General features: G+C 52.0%; 1 protein-coding gene across 4 annotated transcripts in view; it reads left to right on the plus strand.

The window, feature by feature from the left end:
* The window catches only part of LOC116947426 (sodium-coupled neutral amino acid symporter 2-like), a 79,543-nt gene that overhangs the window by 1,499 nt on the left and 60,472 nt on the right, over positions 1 to 17,572 (plus strand). For 3 of the 4 annotated variants that reach the window (XM_032963122.2, XM_032963121.2, XM_032963120.2), the window contains exon 2: positions 15,923 to 15,982. The exons of the other annotated variant lie outside the window; for it this stretch is intronic. The gene's annotated coding sequence lies outside the window, so the exon portion shown is untranslated. The remainder of the gene's footprint in view (positions 1 to 15,922; positions 15,983 to 17,572) is intronic. 4 annotated transcript variants of the gene reach the window in all.

Below are 17,572 nucleotides of genomic sequence, written 5' to 3' on the forward strand. Positions count from 1 at the left end.
AAAATGCCAATTTTTCCTGGCTATAAGCTTTGACGAAACCCACATTTTATATATGGGGCAAAATATCTGCGTCTCCTTTTTACTTGGGATCATGGATCATCTGAGTTGCACACACTGTTACATATAACAGTGTTAGATATATACATTGTTATATATACATTGTTATATATACACTTTTATATATACATTGTTTTTTTTATATATGTACATTGTTAGATATACATTGTTTGATATGCATTGCCTGTTGCTGTTGTGTGACTGTTATTTACGAATTGGTGAATCCACGCCCACGTTGTTTACCTTGTGTCAAGGACAATACCGAAGCGTAGTGTGTGATGACATTTGTAATGGACTTTGATGGGTTCTCTCTGAACGACCAAGCCGCCTCCGTTGTCACGAGAACGTCGCTGTAACACATCATCATCATTGCCATATTAAGCAAATGTTTATATTTGTAAAATAATTTTTAAAAATAGCTGACAGCATGGCCATAGCGTTTGTGACCATGCTGTCATCTGTTAATAAAATTAATACAAACAATAATTTACGGCCCTTCGTCAATATGCTGCTGGATAAGGGGAATTAGGGGAATAAGGATGCAATAGGTCCAGGGGCGGAGCTACGGGGGGGGGGCTGGGAGGGGTCTCAGCCCCCCCTGAAATTTTGGGAAAGTCGGTATTCGGGATAACCGGATATCCGGCTGCTGCAAAATGCTGCAGGCTGCCACCTCGTGCTGCCTTGCAGGCTGCCACCTCGTGCTGCCTTGCAGGCTGCCACCTCGTGCTGCCTTGCAGGCTGCCACCTCGTGCTGCCTTGCAGGCTGCCACCTCGTGCTGCCTTGCAGGCTGCCACCTCGTACTGCCCTGCAGGCTGCCACCTTGTACTGCCCTGCAGGCTGCCACCTTGTGCTGCCTTGCAGGCTGCCACCTTGTGCTGCCCTGCAGGCTGCCACCTTGTGCTGCCCTGCAGGCTGCCACCTCGTGCTGCCCTGCAGGCTGCCACCTTGTGTGCTGCCCTGCAGGCTGCCACCTTGTGTGCTGCCCTGCAGGCTGCCAACTTGTGCTGCCCTGGAGGCTGCCACCTTGTGCTGCCCTGCAGGCTGCTTGAGCGGCAGACTTTCGAACACATCAGCGGCTCCGACCTATTAATAAACTCCGCCATCAAATCCAATCAAATTAGTTTTATACATTTGTGGCGCCCATTGGAAAGCATAAACTGGATATTGAAGTCAGCCCCCCCAAAGTCAAAATCCTGGCTCCGCCCCTGAATAGGTCCATCAATTAGTATCGATCCCGAAGCCTCACGACCCGTGCATAGAACTGCCTGGGTAAGAGCAAATAATGATTTATGCAAATCACACGCTCATGATATGCAATTGTGACATTCAGGATAATTTGCGCGAACTAACCTTTGTAAGTAAAACGGGAAATACATAAAACAATACAAAGCGACTACAAAAAAAGGGAACATCAATCTTGATTTGAATCATGGGGGGAGGGGGGGCAACTGGAGGGTTTGGGGGGGACCCCGCGTCTGAGACCCTGAGCCAGCACTGCTGAGGATTTTGGGTTACTGAATTCAAATCCGGCTCTTAATATAGAGTTGATAATCTTAGCGCACCCACCTACGGCTGCACACGAACACCCCCAGCACACACGTGGTTCTCCACTTCACTTGGCCTTCTCAGCTGTGAGCAATAACATTTATAGGCATAGCAAATGATTTACGTATGGTCCGTTGAAGTGACGCCGGAGGTCGGGTGGTGACACGACCGAGCGGTATTGCGTATGCCGCTGGTTGCGGAGGCTTTGCGGTTTCGATCCCGGCGGCTGCCCTGGTTAGCGTTGTGAGCGGACTGAGCGGAAAGGAATACACACTCCGCACCATTCGCAGTGAACGTTAAAGATCGCGTGACGTTCGAACAACAACAACGACAACGAGAGCCAGTGGCGTGTGCAGACCGTCGGGGGTCTAAATTAGAAAATGTCTCTCAAAGTTAACAAATTGGCTCAGGCCACACAGCAACAGCGCCCCTCCCTCCCCGGCTGTGCGGCTACTGGCAAGACTGCTGCTCCACGTCAAACGCAGCGCCCTTCGCGACGGCCTTGCACCGATAGAATGGCGCGGATACCAAGCGCACTAATGGTTTGATTCGATAGATAGATTGTCTCGTCTGCCGCGATGTGGCATGAAGGAGGTTCTGCTGTAATACAGTACAAGGCCGCCCATTAATGTTGCCAATGCTATATAATTTCAGTCCTGTAGTACACAATGCCTAACACCAAATGGGGATTAGGTTATGTATGCTATTTCAATTAAGATACTGGCTTTAATGTTCGGAGTGCTTTGAAGCTGTAGCTTACAATGGCTCATGGTACCCGCGAATACTGTATAGTGCCAGCACTTGCCAACAACTAAAATTTACAACACACTAAGGGAGAAACTGCCTCCAGAAGGTCATATACTGGCTGACTTTGAAATCCTTTGTGAAACAAAACAAAAGCTAAAGATTGCTCCCACCGTCTGCATGGGCAGTATTCATTGAGATTTCCAGAATATGGTCGAGGCTCTTTGAAGCTCACCGGACGGTGTAAATGTACAAATGGTGCTCGCTGACAGCTTGGCCCCAAAATGTGTGAAGTCTATACGGGGGATCTTTGTCTTCGATGCACTGCAAGGACATCAACTAAAACAAAACTCAGAAGTGACTTCTGCTCACATGAGCATTGAGGCATTGGTGCTCACCTCCCGTTGGCAGCCCTGAGCCAGTTGGTGGAAATTCCACATTCCTTTCGCGGAGGACGAGTCCCACCATGGGACAACAGCAAAGCGGTGCTTATTATTTTATTATTAATTTATCGACCCCCCCCCCCCCAAAGGGACGATGGGCTGAGTCAACTTCCAACCAGGAATTGAACTCGCAAGCCTTCCACTCGCTCTACCACTGAGCCTCCTTACCGGTAAAACCAAAAAATGACATTACAGAGCAATTGGCTTCATATGATGGGTCAGTAGAATGACATAGAATGAAGGCATTGCACACTGTGTCACTTGAGTAGTTAAACTGAAATTCCACATTGATTGAGGGGTGAGTCTGTTTCCTGCGTGAGGCCTATCTGCTCCTAGAGAGGGCCTTTGCTCTTCTAGGCAAGATGACGGAGGTACATGCTCTCTTGCTGTAATATTTCTCTCCTCCTTACATAATTACATGTATTTCTCAAGAACAAACGTTACTGGCTGGGTAACCAGGACTTACGTCCAATCGTGTATGAGCAACCTGCATCGGCAGCTTCATCGCACAAAGTAAATGTGTTGTGACCGAGAGTCGGGGAGCAGTGGTGCAGTGGTTAGCACGCTCCTCTGTGAACCTGGGCATTCCCGACCGTGGGGTAGCATCACTGGCGTATCATGCGGCATGGTGTCCCGAGCTTTTGCTCCACGTGATGAGAGCTTCTTCAGAAACTGAATTAAGCCGCTCGAGAAGAAGCACCCAGCAAGTGGCGCGAAACGTCGGACATCGCGCCAAACAACAGGTGGTACCGACCGGGTGACACATTGGAGAGCTGTACAGCACCACCACGTCAACTTGCACAGCGGTAACGCCAAGCGGCAGGGTCGCTTGGCTGTGGCTTGTGAGGCGGTGGGGCTGACAGAGAAGGTCCGGGGTTGGAAGGGGCACACTTCCACCCGCTCGTCACTCCGTGGTTGCAGCCACTCTGCCCGGTGCCTTTGCGTGGACTCCGTGGCATTGGCCACTGCCGTGACAAGGCACCAAACGCCGTGGAGGCGACTGTACAGGCAAGCGCACGCCTGAGAGTGACCGTGCTCCTCTCCACGTGCTGGCGCCTGTCTCTGCGACGATGAAAGAGCCCCCCCCGTGGCTTCGTTGGGAGTCACGAGTGTCGATTGCTCCCGGCCGCCCAGTTTTGGAAGTCGCGGCTCCCTATTTAGCCGTTCCCCCGGGGCCCGGCAGTGTAGGGTTTGTGTAACACGACGAGCGAGAAGATGAGCGCAGCATGGAGCGGTGCTGTGCTCGCTCTGCCGCCTTGCAGCACCGCCCGTCCCCTCCCCCGCCTGCCCCCCACCCCAGCCACAGCTGCCCTCCCCGACAAGGAACCAGAGAGGAAGAGGCTTTCGCAGGCCTCATCCTGCCCACTTCCCGTGCGCACCGAGAGGAAGGGGCAGCTGTGATGGTGGCGACACGGTGCAGGGGTATTACTGCAGAGGTTCGAATCCGGCAGGCCGCCGTGGTTATCACTGCGGTGTATTGCCCGTAAGAATTTGCACCGTCTGCTTTTGCGGTGGAGCTTAAGCATCCCCTGGCATCATTTCGTTACGAGAAGACTATTGTGGGCCAGTGTCACGGTCCAAATTGACCAAATTCAAAAATGACCCGATTGTGATTCAATTGGCATTGCGCATAGCAATCACAGCCCACTCCCTATTGGCAGACTGATGCCCGCTCGCAGGCCAGATGCTGAGTCACCATGTGCTGCACAGGGACAGCTGCCATTGAGGGTGCCCCTTTCACATGTTTGAGATGAGCTGTAAGTCACTCAGCGTGTGTAAAGCTCTCTTGAGATGGTGCGGTATAAAGGGCGCTCGGACAAAAACATCAACAACAAATCATTATTGTTTAGATTTGCACTTCTGCTATATTTAATGAAGCGTATGGAGGTAAGGAGCGATGGCGCAGTGGTTAAACTGTTGCATTGTGGACCTTGTGACATAAATTACATTCTCCGCTTATGGTTAACATCAGTGGCGAGCTATGCCTGATCCGGTTCTGCATGCCTTTCCCTCCACCAACCAGCACTAAACGCATGGTGAAGGATAGTCAGACGGCCCCCGTGACTGATGCAGCATGAACAGGCGTTCATACAGTCGTGGATTCACAAAGGCCTCTGGTGTTTCTTTGCAGTATTTTTCATCATTGGGCTATTTCACGGTAGCAGAATTACAAAAAAATTCGAGGCATATTTAGCACGGCGATTAATTGGGTATTGCATCAGCCCGGTGTGTACGAATAGTGAGAATAAATTATAGCCCCGATGATGCTGTTGTCAAATGTTTATGATGCTGTAATTCCCTTACCGTGGACTTGTGCACATGCACAATACTAACGCCATGCAACTAAGCTAAGAGAGGGTTACATCCTGTGACAAAAATAATACGATCATGGGTGATTCATTAACATAGTCTCTGGTTTACGTTTTTACTTGGCATGTTACGACTCACCTCGTCAGCGATGAAAAATATCGTCGCAATTCAGGGTCACAATGAAATTGACGAAATTAATGCTATGTTTTCTCTTGTTTATTTCTACTGTCTTGTTTGTGTTGTTTTTCAATAAAAAAAATTCTAGTCAATCCAATCGCACCAATTTTTACATCAGTATATTATTTTCATGCAGTAAATCGTATCGCAACCTTTCTCAATTCATGGAACTTTTTGGCCATTCCACCTTGAAGAGCTTCTGCTGCTTGATGCCTGTCACTTGGCATCTCGGGCAACTCCTAATTATTTTAGAATGCCCCGGGACTTAGAAGAGGAGAGACTGCACGCTTGCAGAAGGAACAGCTTAAAGCAGTGGCTCTGCTCAACCTGTGGTGCACCCTGCACCCCCTGGGGGTGCGAGGTGCCCTTTCTGGGGGTGCGAAACATGGCCAGAATTTTTAAGAAGGTAAATAATCGAAACACAAATTAAGCACGGGCTCGTAAGCACAACTACTTTGTTTCATTAAAATATTAACACTGTACGTGTTTTAACGATTCAGAACCAAAGGGGTGCAGGGCTGCAGTCAAGGTTAAGAACCACTGGCTTAAAGGGTTGTGCCAGACTCCTTGAGGATTGATGGAGGCCATTATTGTCAACATTCGAGTCGGGTTAACAAGGTTGACCTAAAAACCCACGCACATTTCGTCCCAACCCGGTCACCATTGCCGACTCAGAAAAACAATAAAAACTTTTTTTAGTGCTCTCGTCCCTTCACCTGACGAGACTGTCTCGTCCCTTCACCTGATGAAGGCCGCTTGTGTTGTGGCCGAAACGTCGTGATTTTTTGTTATTTTATTTTCACCTACGTGACTTTACCCAATAGAACCAAAGAGTATGGATCCTAGCAGTCACGAAAGCTTTAAATCTAGAATTGTTTTAGTATTTGGCTGCTGCTAATAATTTCCACGTGACGATGATAAGCCACTTTGTCGAGTTATAATTTGTGACAGCCCAGGTCGCTTCTGAAAAAGAGCTACATCGCTCAGTGGGGCCTTTCCTGGTAAAAATAAAATAGATGATAGTTTTTTTATCGTTTGTCCCCTTTGGTTAATAAATCCCAGCTCGCCGAAGTAAAGAGTGGTTTTCTGGCCGTGTGTGACGAACACTCGCAGAGCGAATACAAATTGTGCCCCAAGTGCCGATGGAGAGGCTCTACTGAAGTGACGTGAGAAGTTCTTCTTTGACTCTTTTGTGCACCGAGTTCCAAATAGAAATGTCCTTGTCAAGTCGGCACAAGCGTCCGCAAAGCAGACGCAATAGGCGGTTGCGAGGCGACATTGTGGGCAGCAGAGAGCAGCACAGTAATATACAGTACATTGTTGGACTGCACTTCTGTACTCCCACGTCCATATCCCCCCCACTTTTAACCCACGCTCGCCAGCATGGTGAAGTATGGTCGAATAGCCCCCGCTACCCGCACGGTGTGGGGAGGCCTTTGTCCATCAGTGTATTGACAATGTGCTGCCCTGCCCACGTTGAAGGAGGCGGCTCAACTGGTGCTGCGTGTAAAAACGTTTGCTGAATAAAATAAATAGATACATTGAATATTAAAGGTGAGTTTGGGGGGTGGGAGCTGGAATTGAATGTTTGAAAGGCAGCACCCATCTGACCACTTGATATGAACACATTCTCAATGATAGTCTCGTATTCAGCAGCTCGTGAACGGCACGCTGAGCTACCAAGCAGTAGTAGTTGCAATAACAACAACAACAACAATGATAGATTGGGCCACGTTCTTGAAAGACACGGATCACGTAATAGGTAATGGTTTCCCTTGCTGGTGCCAACGTGGTGAGCTTGGACCCTTCCCGAAAGGGATCCTCGATTAAATGTGATGAAACGGCGTGTCTCTCCCTCACTCTTTCATCATTTTAATCTTTGTGTACTTGTAAATATCAGTGTGTGCATGTGCGTGATGGCCTCAGGCTGGGCTCTGTACGTCAGGGCTACTGACAGTGGAAGCCGTTCAAGAACCATTTCTAAACACCATAACTCTCATTCGTAATTATTTTCTTCGGGGTTAAATAGCAATAATGTTTATTATTTACATTTGTAACGCACATTTCATCCGCCATGTATGGGTAGCAGGAAGGAAATAGAACCTGCAGGGTCAGTGACCAGAACGAGTGGGGTGTATAGGGTGGTTTGAAGAGGAGAGTTGTCTAGACGGACTTGAATCGTGTCGCTGTGTCACTTTGTTAGCTATAACCATCCAGCACCCGACAGAGCCAATCAATTCGAGGTGTCACATGGGCAGTAGTTTCGATTTAAAGCTTTCGTGACTGCAAGGATTAATCTTCTTTGGTTCTTTCGGTAAAGTCACGTAGAATGCGAATAAAATAATAAATTGATAAAATAAAATAACACAATGGAGCTATAGCTCTAGCTGGAGCTATAGCTCTAGCGCTGTACTCCAGACAGTCTCGTCCCTTCACCTGATGAAGGCCGCTTGTGTTGTGGCCGAAACGTCGTGAGAATTTTATTGTGTTATTTTTTTATCAATTTATTATTTTGTTCTCATTCAACGTGACTTTACCGAAAGAACCAAAGAAGATGGGCAGTAGTGCCAACTGATTTGGTTTATAGGTAAAATCTGTAATCTTGCAAATCAGGTATTAGTGACACGAGGTCAAAATTGGGATGTTAGTCGGCCATGATCGATCCACTGCTGGATGAAGGCGTCACCCCGAGGCGTCGCCGCCTCTCGCGAGCCTGCAATGAAGCCCTGGGAGAGGTGTGGGAGAGGGCTGACTTATTTGAGTGACATAGCAGCAAAGGAACCCTACGACATATGAATGCGTCATCATCAGAGCGAAGAACATAATGCAGTTTTATTTGAAGCGCTCTGCTCTTTTCGTTGAACAATGTGCTGCAAGACAACCTCACAAGTGAAAATGCCAAAGAAAAACTCTAAATTATCCTAATAATGATGGGGTGTTCTTTTTAAAGGTAATTTTGTACTTCACTGAATTGCAGTGCAAAGCGACTTCACGATTACACGAACGATTACCCACATCTTTAAAGCGTCTGAAACGTGCATTGGGAATCGTGTAAATGCCCCCAACCGCAGCAATTGAATGTGGAGGTTTCTGGTTGCACGATGGACGCGGCGTCCCCGAGCCCCCGTACTGAGCCCCCGAGCCCCCGCACTGAGTCTGTGAGCCCCGAGTCTCCCACACTGAGTCTGTGAGCCCCGAGTCCCCGCACTGAGTCTGAGCCCCGAGTCCTCCACACTGAGTCTGTGAGCCCCGAGTCCTCCACGCTGAGTCTGTGAGCCCCGAGTCTCCCACACTGAGTCTGCGAGCCCCGAGTCCTCCACACTGAGTCTGTGAGCCCCGAGTCCCCGCACTGAGTCTGCGAGCCCCGAGTCCTCTGTACTGAGTCTGTGAGCCCCGAGTCCTCCACACTGAGTTTGTGAGCCCCGAGTCTCCCGCACTGAGTCTGTGAGCCCCGAGTCCCCGCACTGAGTCTGCGAGCCCCGAGTCCTCTGTACTGAGTCTGTGAGCCCCGAGTCCTCCACACTGAGTTTGTGAGCCCCGAGTCCTCCACACTGAGTTTGTGAGCCCCGAGTCTCCCGCACTGAGTCTGTGAGCCCCGAGTCTCCCACACTGAGTCTGCGAGCCCCGAGTCCCCGAGCCCCCGAGTTCCGCATTGAGTCCCCGAGCCCCGAGTCCCCGAGCCCCGAGTCTCCCGCACTGAGTCTGCGAGCCCCGAGTCCTCTGTACTGAGTCTGCGAGTCCCCGAGTCCCGAGTCTCCCACACTGAGTCTGTGAGCCCCGAGTCTCCCGCACTGAGTCTGCGAGCCCCGAGTCCTCCGCACTGAGTCTGCGAGTCCCCGAGTCCCGAGTCTCCCACACTGAGTCTGTGAGCCCCGAGTCTCCCACACTGAGTCTGTGAGCCCCAAGTCCTCCACACTGAGTCTGTGAGCCCCGAGTCTCCCACACTGAGTCTGCGAGCCCCGAGTCCCGAGTCTCCCACACTGAGTCTGTGAGCCCCGAGTCTCCCACACTGAGTCTGCGAGCCCCGAGTCCTCCACACTGAGTCTGTGAGCCCCGAGTCCCCGCACTGAGTCTGCGAGCCCCGAGTCCTCCACACTGAGTCTGCGAGCCCCGAGTCCTCCACACTGAGTCTGTGAGCCCCGAGTCCTCCACACTGAGTCTGCGAGCCCCGAGTCTCCCGCACTGAGTCTGTGAGCCCCAAGTCCTCCACACTGAGTCTGTGAGCCCCGAGTCTCCCGCACTGAGTCTGTGAGCCCCGAGTCCTCCACACTGAGTCTGTGAGCCCCGAGTCCTCCACGCTGAGTCTGCGAGCCCCGAGTCCTCTGCACTGAGTCTGTGAGCCCCGAGTCCCCGCACTGAGTCTGTGAGCCCCGATTCCTCCACACTGAGTTTGTGAGCCCCGAGTCCCCGCACTGAGTCTGTGAGCCCCGAGTCCTCCACACTGAGTCTGCGAGCCCCGAGTCCTCTGTACTGAGTCTGCGAGCCCCGAGTCTCCCGCACTGAGTCTGTGAGCCCCGAGTCTCCCGCACTGAGTCTGCGAGCCCCGAGTCCCCGCACTGAGTCTGTGAGCCCCGAGTCCTCCACACTGAGTCTGTGAGCCCCGAGTCCTCCACACTGAGTTTGTGAGCCCCGAGTCTCCCACACTGAGTCTGCGAGCCCCGAGTCCCCGCACTGAGTCTGTGAGCCCCGAGTCCTCCACACTGAGTCTGTGAGCCCCGAGTCCTCCACACTGAGTTTGTGAGCCCCGAGTCTCCCACACTGAGTCTGCGAGCCCCGAGTCCCCGAGCCCCCGAGTTCCGCATTGAGTCCCCGAGCCCCAAGTCCCCGAGCCCCGAGTCTCCCGCACTGAGTCTGCGAGCCCCGAGTCCTCTGTACTGAATCTGCGAGTCCCCGAGTCCCGAGTCTCCCACACTGAGTCTGCGAGCCCCGAGTCCTCCGCACTGAGTCTGCGAGTCCCCGAGTCCCGAGTCTCCCACACTGAGTCTGTGAGCCCCGAGTCTCCCACACTGAGTCTGTGAGCCCCAAGTCCTCCACACTGAGTCTGTGAGCCCCGAGTCTCCCACACTGAGTCTGCGAGCCCCGAGTCCCGAGTCTCCCACACTGAGTCTGTGAGCCCCGAGTCTCCCACACTGAGTCTGTGAGCCCCAAGTCCTCCACACTGAGTCTGTGAGCCCCGAGTCTCCCACACTGAGTCTGCGAGCCCCGAGTCCTCCACACTGAGTCTGTGAGCCCCGAGTCCCCGCACTGAGTTTGTGAGCCCCGAGTCCTCCACACTGAGTCTGTGAGCCCCGAGTCTCCCGCACTGAGTCTGCGAGCCCCGAGTCTCCCACACTGAGTCTGCGAGCCCCGAGTCCTCCACACTGAGTCTGTGAGCCCCGAGTCCTCCACACTGAGTCTGCGAGCCCCGAGTCTCCCGCACTGAGTCTGTGAGCCCCAAGTCCTCCACACTGAGTCTGTGAGCCCCGAGTCTCCCGCACTGAGTCTGTGAGCCCCGAGTCCTCCACACTGAGTCTGTGAGCCCCGAGTCCTCCACGCTGAGTCTGCGAGCCCCGAGTCCTCCACACTGAGTCTGTGAGCCCCGATTCCTCCACACTGAGTTTGTGAGCCCCGAGTCCCCGCACTGAGTCTGTGAGCCCCGAGTCCTCCACACTGAGTCTGCGAGCCCCGAGTCCTCTGTACTGAGTCTGCGAGCCCCGAGTCTCCCGCACTGAGTCTGTGAGCCCCGAGTCTCCCGCACTGAGTCTGCGAGCCCCGAGTCTCCCGCACTGAGTCTGTGAGCCCCGAGTCCTCCACACTGAGTCTGCGAGCCCCGAGTCCTCTGTACTGAGTCTGCGAGCCCCGAGTCTCCCGCACTGAGTCTGTGAGCCCCGAGTCTCCCGCACTGAGTCTGCGAGCCCCGAGTCCCCGCACTGAGTCTGTGAGCCCCGAGTCTCCCGCACTGAGTCTGTGAGCCCCGAGTCTCCCGCACTGAGTCTGTGAGCCCCGAGTCCCCGCACTGAGTCTGTGAGCCCCGAGTCCTCCACACTGAGTCTGTGAGCCCCGAGTCTCCCGCACTGAGTCTGCGAGCCCCGAGTCCCCGCACTGAGTCTGTGAGTCCTCGAGTCCTCCGCAACTGAGTCTGTGAGCCCCGAGTCTTCCACACTGAGTCTGTGAGCCCCGAGTCCTCCACACTGAGTCCCCGAGCCCCGAGTCTCCCACACTGAGTCCCCGAGCCCCGAGTCCTCCACACTGAGTCTGTGAGCCCCGAGTCCTCCACACTGAGTCTGTGAGCCCCGAATCTCCCGCACTGAGTCTGTGAGCCCCGAGTCTCCCGCACTGAGTCTGCGAGCCCCGAGTCTCCCGCACTGAGTCTGTGAGCTCCGAGTCTCCCGCACTGAGTCTGTGAGCCCCGAGTCCTCCACGCTGAGTCTGCGAGCTCCGAGTCCTCTGCACTGAGTCTGTGAGCCCCGAGTCCTCCGCACTGAGTCTGTGAGCCCCGAGTCTCCCGCACTGAGTCTGTGAGCCCCGAGTCTCCCACACTGAGTCTGTGAGCCCCGAGTCTCCTGCACTGAGTCTGTGAGCCCCGAGTCTCCCACACTGAGTCTGTGAGCCCCGAGTCCTCCACACTGAGTCTGTGAGCTCCGAGTCCTCCACACTGAGTCTGTGAGCCCCGAGTCTTCCACACTGAGTCCCCGAGCCCCGAGTCCTCCACACTTAGTCTGTGAGCCCCGAGTCTCCCACACTGAGTCTGTGAGCCCCGAGTCCTCCACACTGAGTCTGTGAGCCCCGAGTCTCCCACACTGAGTCTGTGAGCCCCGAGTCTCCCACACTGAGTCCCCGAGTCTCCCACACTGAGTCTGCGAGCCCCGAGTCCTCTGTACTGAGTCTGTGAGCCCCGAGCCCCGAGTCTCCCGCACTGAGTCTGCGAGCTCCATTTCGGAAGATTTCGTCCGGTGCTCGCCGAGCTGAATTGGATTTTTGGTTGCCGGACGAATACATTATAAGTCCGCACTCATTCCACTTAAAGTGCTTGCCACAAATGAACCACAATACCTTGTTGATCTTGTCAAGGAGCATGAACCATCATGCGAACTTGGGGCATCCTTGCAGCAGCGGCTTCTGGCTAACCACGCTTTCAGATGCACCTTCTGCAGCCATCTGGAACTATCTTCCTTCTGATACTATGAATCCACTGGAGCTATGCACTTTTAAATAATACAGATTGAAAACGCATTTCTTTACAACTGCTTTTTGTGTTTAGTTTCTTGTCCTTCCCCACGCACCTCCGATTAGCACGGTTTGCCACGTATGGCGCGAAAGAAGTTCTATGCACATACGTACTCTGCTCGGTTGGAAGAGGGAGCGTTTACCCTTGGCAAGCGTTCATAAAGTGGGACAATAATCGAGTCGCTTGGTAATTGGGGGCAAGTCTTTCCATTTGGCCGGAGTGTCAGCACACAGAGGCTTACTGCCGCTGCTGAGGAGAGGTCACGGCGCCAGCACACGGACACCGAGAGAGGGGGACGGGCAGGAGGAGGTCCGGGCTGGACGTGGACCAGAAAAACCCTGAACTGGTGGGGGGGCGGGGCGAGTGAACCAAGTTCATGGCCAGCCAACTGCCAAATAGATTAAGTTATTATTTTTAAAAGAAGCTTAACAAAGCTTATGTTCATGTTGTGTCTGCTAGGTTTCTAGATGAAATAACATTGACTAAATTCAGCCCCTTTGTCAATTCACTGCTGGATAAAGCTCCCCCCCCCAGTCCATCTTGGTCAGGTGAGATTGGCCATACTTCTCCCCGCTGGTCAGCGTAGCTGTCTGTGATTATGGAGCACCCACGCCAAGACATCTGTCCACCGTGGAAGAGTCGGACAAAACACCCTCTCGAGGGGAGCTCTATAGAGCCCCCCGACTGGACATCTGTGTATAAATAAATATTTCTGATTCTATAGTTGGTGGGCTCTTCCGTGAGGAGCAGCGAGCGGCGTGAGCGGACGATTGTAGGGCCCGAACCTTTGCCGCTTACGCGCGACGCGAGGAGTCGCGAGTTGCAGTTGAGTGGCTAAGCGCACCCAGCCTCCCACCCTCCCGGCCTCTCACCCTCCCGGCCTCACGGCCTCCCGGCCTCCCGGCCTCCCACCCTCCCGGCCTCCCGGCCTCCCGGCCTCCCACCCTCCCGGCCTCACGGCCTCCCACCCTCCCGGCCTCCCGGCCTCCCGGCCTCACGGCCACCCACCCTTCTAGCCTCCCAGCCTCCCACCCTTCCACCCCTGGATGTTTCGCGTCTGGACAGATGGGAAAGTTGCCAATTCACGCGGAAGTGTCAGCCGTGCCGTGCGGTATTCCTGCGGAGCTACAAAATCTGCACAGGTGTTTGCTGGGGATTTTAAATAACGCTTCCCCCCCACACCCTACCATGGCATTTCAAAGCGCTTCATACTTCTGCAGGAGCATATGATTTGATGTGCGGCTTAAGGAACAAAGTGTACTTACATGTTGGCAACCATTGCGATAAATTATTTAACAACCCCTAAGTCTTTTTTCCAAGAAGTGTGTGGGAAAGTCCTGTCCGTTTTTACAAAAAAAATGTTGCACTTAGCATTACCTGATTCCTGGGAATAATCTTGTAAGTTTTAATTGTATTCTTTTTTTTTATAAGCAGTCTGACAGTTGATAGCTATTATTTTAAGATAATATTTAACAGTCGTGTACTTTATTGTCCAGGAAATGATGAGCAATACAGAAAAATGTTTTAATTCCACCACGGAGTACGGCACGTTTTAGAATGGAGGGTGGAACATCGGTCATCGTCGGTCGTGGTGTGTCACCAGGTCGCTTGATGTACTACGCCTCCTCCCAACGTTCGCCTCTCCCTCCCGTCTCTCTCCTCTTCCTCCACCACTCTTGAGCCTTCACCTCGCCTCTCTATTCCACGTCCTTCCTGAAGATGCCACTGCGTGTTTCTGGACGGCCCCTGCAGCTGTCCTGCCGCGTTTCTTCTCAATTCACTTTTGGAGCCTCTCCGTTCTCCATCCTTTTTGGGCGTCCACGCCATTTCAATCTTACCCTTATATTTTTTCTAGAATTTCATCAACTTCCAAACTCTTCCCTTAAGTCAATGGTTTTATTTTTACTCAGTCTTATGAGAGTTTTTTTCCACAATAATTCTTAAAAGCCTAATTTATATTTATGCCAGCCTACAGGTTGATTCCCCCTCCACCCCCATGTTTAACAGTCCAGTCTCAACTTCTATTGCCTCTCAATGTGCCGTGAAGGAGGGTCGTTGCCCGAAACGTCACCTATCATAGACTTTGTGTTGAGTTTTAGTTGTTATTCGTCTCGTGCACCACTGCCATTGCAGCAGCCTCACCAGAATCTGAAGACGTTCATCTTCTTCTTTAACTTCAATATTGCGAGTCTTATTTTATATTCAACTTGTGCGCATTACACATTCACCGCTCATTTGAATTAACATCTCAATGGACATTGGCGTAGAACGTCGTTCCGTAATGTCGAGCACTCTTCTGGCACCTCGTTCCACACAGGGCCTGTAACACCATGGGCGGTGTTACCGCCGCACTCTATATATTTTATCCGCTTGCGTATTTTGCCATCCTGTTAAACTTTATTTAAACAACAACAAAAAGTTTAAAGCGGTTTTCACCACACATCCGAGGTTATATGAAGCTCTCAGACCTCTTAAGTTGTACACTTGTGTTGTATTTAACTTATCGTTCTGTTTACAATGGTTTTTCGCTCGCCTTCACGAATTGTCATTCCATCATAATCAATGTATTTGACATATCCAGTTGTTTTAAAGCTTTCGTGACTGCATTAATTCATATTCTTAGCTCTTTCGGTAAAGTCACGTTAAAGGTTTGTGTTATGGTCGAAACGTCGCGAGAATTTTTATTGTTTTATATATATTTTATTATTTTATTGTTTCCCTTCAACGTGACTTTACCCAAAGAGCTAAGAATATATCCAGTTGTGTCGGCATTTATCCATCTCCGCCCACGTCTTGAGCAACGCCCATGAACCTCCCCCTTCCCCCCTTTACCAAACCACACTAACCAGCGTGGTGAAGTATGGTCAAACAGCCAATGGGATTCGCACGACATGTGGCAGTCTTCACCCAGCAGTAAATTGCTGAGCGGCCGTCATATATCACGAATTGGCAAAAACAAAAATTATTTTACACATTTTATTGAGCTCCGGTCAGACTGGCAATGCTTTCCATTGCAGCGCACAGGCGTGTTCTGTTTTGTGCCCGCCCCTGCTTGAGTGGCCCGGACTCGCGCATGATCACATTTGAATGTTTTGAAAACGTGCGAGGCAATGCGGTGGGCTTAGAGCCTCCGTCGTGTGCCGTTGAGGCTTTCTGAAATGCCCTTTCCGCTTCGGAGAATATCAGCCGTGTGTGTCCGAAACCCCCGAGAGCCTTGAGGAGAGTTGAGTTTTGTTTTTTTGTAACCCCGTAAAACCACAAGGTCACGATGACCGCGCGCGTTCGTGTTTGCACTTCGTTCCTGCAAAGTGTATTTGCCGTTGAAATTGCTGAATTGCTGCAGAATGAAAAAGCTCACGTTGCTCGCGCGTGTTCCCCGCACAAAGCGCCCACAGTTCTGCGCCTTGAGTTCACGTTCCCTTTCCCATCTCTCTACAGCGTCCCGAAGGGAGAGCATCATCCCAAGTCACGCGGCCTTGGGCCCCGCACTCTGATCAGGTACGCTGCCGTGAATCGGTCGTCTGTCTCCTCGCGGGTGGGGACACAGATTCGTGATTATTCATAAAAATTGCACAAATATCTGGAAAAAAATCAACACATTCGTCAATAACACTGGCCTGAAGGGACGAAATATAAATATATATTATAAATACACTACTGAAAGCAAGAGCAGGGCAATGAGTTTGATTTTATTTTATTTCTTCCACGGATGATCCCACTTAGCCAGGGCGGTCCGTGGTGCGTGAGCGTAGCAGCAGCAACAGAAGAGAAGCGCCACCGTCGATTCTGCAGCGGCCGAGTACACGGCCACTAAGGAATATTGGGCAACTGACAGACGAGCTGTTTAAATGTCGTTAACGAAACACAACGCAAATTAAAAAAATAAAAATAATTTAAGAGCAGGATGCACCGGGAAAACGCTCGGTGAAGGTGCAAGTAAGCTCTCTATATTTGGCCCTTCCTCACAGCTATCTTTCTGGTGACAATTTGGGCCGTGGGCCTTCTCTATCGCACAAAAACTGTTGACTGAAACGTCGCCATTATATATTTGTTTATATTCCCCTTTTCGGGACGTATGATTGACAGATGTGCTGAGTTTTGCCGTGTGTGTGTGTGCGCTGGCACTCCACTGCACTATACAACCCGAAGTCTACGTTAGGAAAAAGAAACCTGCCTAATCTTTTAAAAATATATATATATGAAGCTGGGGTTGGTTAGGGATAAAGTTTGGTTCTGCTGCCAGAAACCACCTCCTCCTCCCCCTCCCCTCCCCCTTCTCCTCCCCCTCCTCGTCCTCCCCCCCCCTCCTCGTCCTCCCCCTCCTCGTCCTCCCCCTCCTCGTCCTCCCCCTCCTCGTCCTCCCCCTCCTCGTCCTCCCCCCTCTCCTCCTCCTCCCCCTCCTCCTCCCCCTCCTCCTCGTCCTCCCCCTCCTCCCCCTCATCCCCCTCCTCCCCCTCCCCCCCCTCCCCCTCCTCCAGGCCCCTTCCTCCTCACGTCTCAGACCGCAGCGAGGGTGGTTAGTGTCACAGTCGGAGCTCATCGTCGCTTTCTCTTTAGCATCGTGTTTTACACCTTTCCCACGCCCATTGTTATTGCTTCAGAATGGTGACTAAGAACGTTCACTCTACTCCATGGACCGCAACGACGTATACATGTAATATTGAGTGTGCTTTAAAGAATTCTGCACCATATTTTCAGCCAACGGGATTTGATACACAGAGGCATTACAGAGCGGGACTGAACGTAATGCCTCTATTCAGGCCCTGTCGGATAAAACATTCAGCAGATGTCTCAACGATCCAAACATACCCGCATTTATTCATAGAAGGTATATTTGGAGAGCTGGTCACGATTATATGACGTTTAAATTTACATTTTACGTAACAGCGTTGCCTCGCGATTCTTGGCAACATACCCGTGGTCTGGCCACGGCGTGCTTGGAGTGAAAGTGTTGTTGTGGTTGTTGTGGTTGTTGGGATTCTCGTCCACCGCTGCAAGTCCCCACCGCCCCGATGTGTCTTCTGGCCGTGGCCGCGTGGTGCCGAGCACGACGACCCCAGACGACTTTCCGCTCCACGTGCCGGGGAG

Source organism: Petromyzon marinus, chromosome 30 (genome assembly GCF_048934315.1).
Source record: "Petromyzon marinus isolate PM22_M1 ecotype Great Lakes invasive population chromosome 30, UKy_Petmar_22M1.pri1.0, whole genome shotgun sequence".
Classification (NCBI taxonomy): Eukaryota; Metazoa; Chordata; class Hyperoartia; order Petromyzontiformes; family Petromyzontidae; genus Petromyzon; species Petromyzon marinus.